Genomic DNA, 2,921 nt, shown 5'->3' with positions numbered 1-2,921 from the left:
ACTCACCATTAGTTCTCAGATTCAACAGTTAACTCACATAACAACTACATGTAAATAAACAATGAAACTGAACACAATACCTAATATCAAGATGTAAATAAACAATAAAAATGCAACAGTTAAACATGAACATAGTACCTAACTATCCTAATTGAACATGAACAGCAACCAAGTTCTCTCAGACTCACCATCAGTTCTCAGATTCAACAGTTAACTCACATAACAACTACATGTAAATAAACAATGAAATTGAACACAATACCTAATATCAAGATGTAAATAAACAATAAAAATGCAACAGTTAAACATGAACACAGTACCTAACTATCCTAATTGAACATGAACAACAACCAAGTTAGGGTTTTCAATACAAATTGGGGCTTTTTCAGTAAGACTCGATTTCAGTAAAAATTGATTTTATAAAATGAAAAGATATTAAAGGAAGATAACTTACCTTAAGAGATAGTGATCATCACGGTGGAGCGAAGCAAGGATGCGGAGGGTTCGGACAAGAAGAAGGAGTGAAGCGAAGCAGCTCGAACGAGAAGGCTTTGGGATGCGGAGGAGCTTAGGGCTTAGGGCTCATACGATTCGGACAAGAAGAAGGGAGGGAAGAAGGGCTCTCATACGATTCAGACAAGAAGAAGGGAGGGAAGAAAGCGATTCGGACAAGAAGAAGGGGTTAGGGCTCATAAGATTTATGGGTTTACCTTGTACAATTTCTGGGTACTGAGAAATTTCTGGGTTCTGGAAGCATTTAGAAGGCAGCCTATGTTAACTTGATAAAATTAATTTAGTATCAGTTGGGGACCTTTTTTAAAAAATTAAACAGAATTTTTTTATAAAAAATAGACATTACCTACGGAGAAGCTGTAGGAAAAATAATACGAAAATTTTTGGCAAAATTTAAGTCGCGAGTAAATCCGGTAAAATCTCCGCTCGCAATATCGCCTCCAAAGTTGGTTCCCTAGCACCGTAGCGTGGTAGTGAGTGACTTTCCCGTCTATCTCTTCGCGAAATGAAGCTTAGATCTAGATGAATCGGGGAGGTTTGTGTTTGACAGTTTTGAAATCCCTAACTCCGTTTTCGAATCCGAGAAGGAGGAAGGAGTTGGGAACTTGATCTTTCTCACCCACTAGCCTTGGGTTTCAATTCTCGAACTTAAAGGAAGCAAAGAAAAACGAAAATGGAGGAGGGAGGGATTTTGAGCGCGCCAGACAGGGAGAGGAAAATGCTTTTCAGTTTTCTTTTGGTTTTCCTTTCTTCCTTTTTCCTTCCTTTCTATTTCCTTTTCTTTCTTCTCTTTCCTTCCTTCTTCCTTTCCCTCCAAACATATAACCATTATATATATTAATTATAATTAACAAATATCTCAAAATATCTAGATATTTGGTAATTTACCATTTCACCCATAACGCATTAAATTCTTCGTAGAAGATTCACCGCAGTTAATTTAATTTATTCATCGACGAGTAATTCTAATCGGCCTCAAAATATCTTTTTGATCATATAAACTCCAAAATATTAATAACTTTGGCTAAAAAGCCTCCGAGCCAATATCCAAAATACACAAAAATACATAAAGTATACTTTAAAATTATGGGTCTTACAAATGACTTGAAGGAGATTGAAGGATAGTTAATGAGTATTGTTGTGCAGCGAACATGGGGTAAAAATGAATTTTCAATACTAATTTGTAATAACAAATTTGCCGCGATATTTCTATGTTTATTTTTAATCTTTCACCACCAACTTTTAAAAGCTCTAGAAATACGGAAGTGATTTCCTTCCGTTAGGAATAATTGCTTTCATAGTAGATCCATCAACCAAGTATTGACATATTTGACGCCTTTGATGAGGTAAGAATTCTTAGTCACAATTTTGTTTTAAGTACTACATATTGAAGAATTAAGGGATCCAATATCAACTTTTGCATATGCTACTTTTGAAGTTAGGAGGGGAGTAGATATGTGTCAGTATAATAAACAACCATTGTTCCGATACGATCCAGTCTTGCGAGGTGTGTCAAATGTAAATGAGATTGAGTAAATCTATTATATATATTTAAAACAGACTCCCGATGCCACATCATCATATTTTGCCACATCATTGTATTTTGCCACTTCAACATATTTCATCCACATCAGCCAAAAAGCTTATGTGTACCTCATGAGAGTACCCCTCCTCTTTCAACAACTTCTCATCTTCCTTCCACAATTTCTTTAATACCTCCAAAATCTATTTGATAATATTATTTTATAAAAAATTTATAAATTATAAAATTATTTTACAATTATTTATAATAAATTTATAAATTATTTTACAATTTGATAATAATTTATAATTTATATTATTATCAAATTATTTTATAATAAAGTTATAAATTATTTTATAGTATTATTAGTCATTTACAAATTGTAATTACTTATAAAACTTATAAAATTATAAAATTATAAAATTATAAAATTATTTTATAATTATTTATAATAACTTTTTAATTTATAAATTATTTTACAATTTGATAATAATTTATAATTTATATTATTATCAAATTATTTTATAAGTTATTTTATAATAAATTGATAAATTATTTTATAGTATTATTAGTCATTTACCAGTTGTAATAATTTATATTATTAATCATTGAATTCAATGAAAAAAAAACCACATAATCACTCATAAATATCGACATAAATGTTATTTATCTAACAATTATATGATTCCACTTATGGTGAGTAATGATTTTATACGTTTCTAATTCAATTACTCATTAATGTCAATTCATTTAAAATTACTTTCAATTTATGTCAATCCATTTTTTTTAGTAACATTTTATAAAATAAAAATATATATTCTATTTGACATAAAAGACACAAATTTATTAAAAATAATCATAAAATACGAATATATAAAAAGTTATT

This window comes from Cicer arietinum, chromosome 6 (assembly GCF_000331145.2).
Source record: "Cicer arietinum cultivar CDC Frontier isolate Library 1 chromosome 6, Cicar.CDCFrontier_v2.0, whole genome shotgun sequence".
NCBI classification, from domain to species: domain Eukaryota; kingdom Viridiplantae; phylum Streptophyta; class Magnoliopsida; order Fabales; family Fabaceae; genus Cicer; species Cicer arietinum.
Note: the sequence above shows the minus strand (reverse complement) of the source record.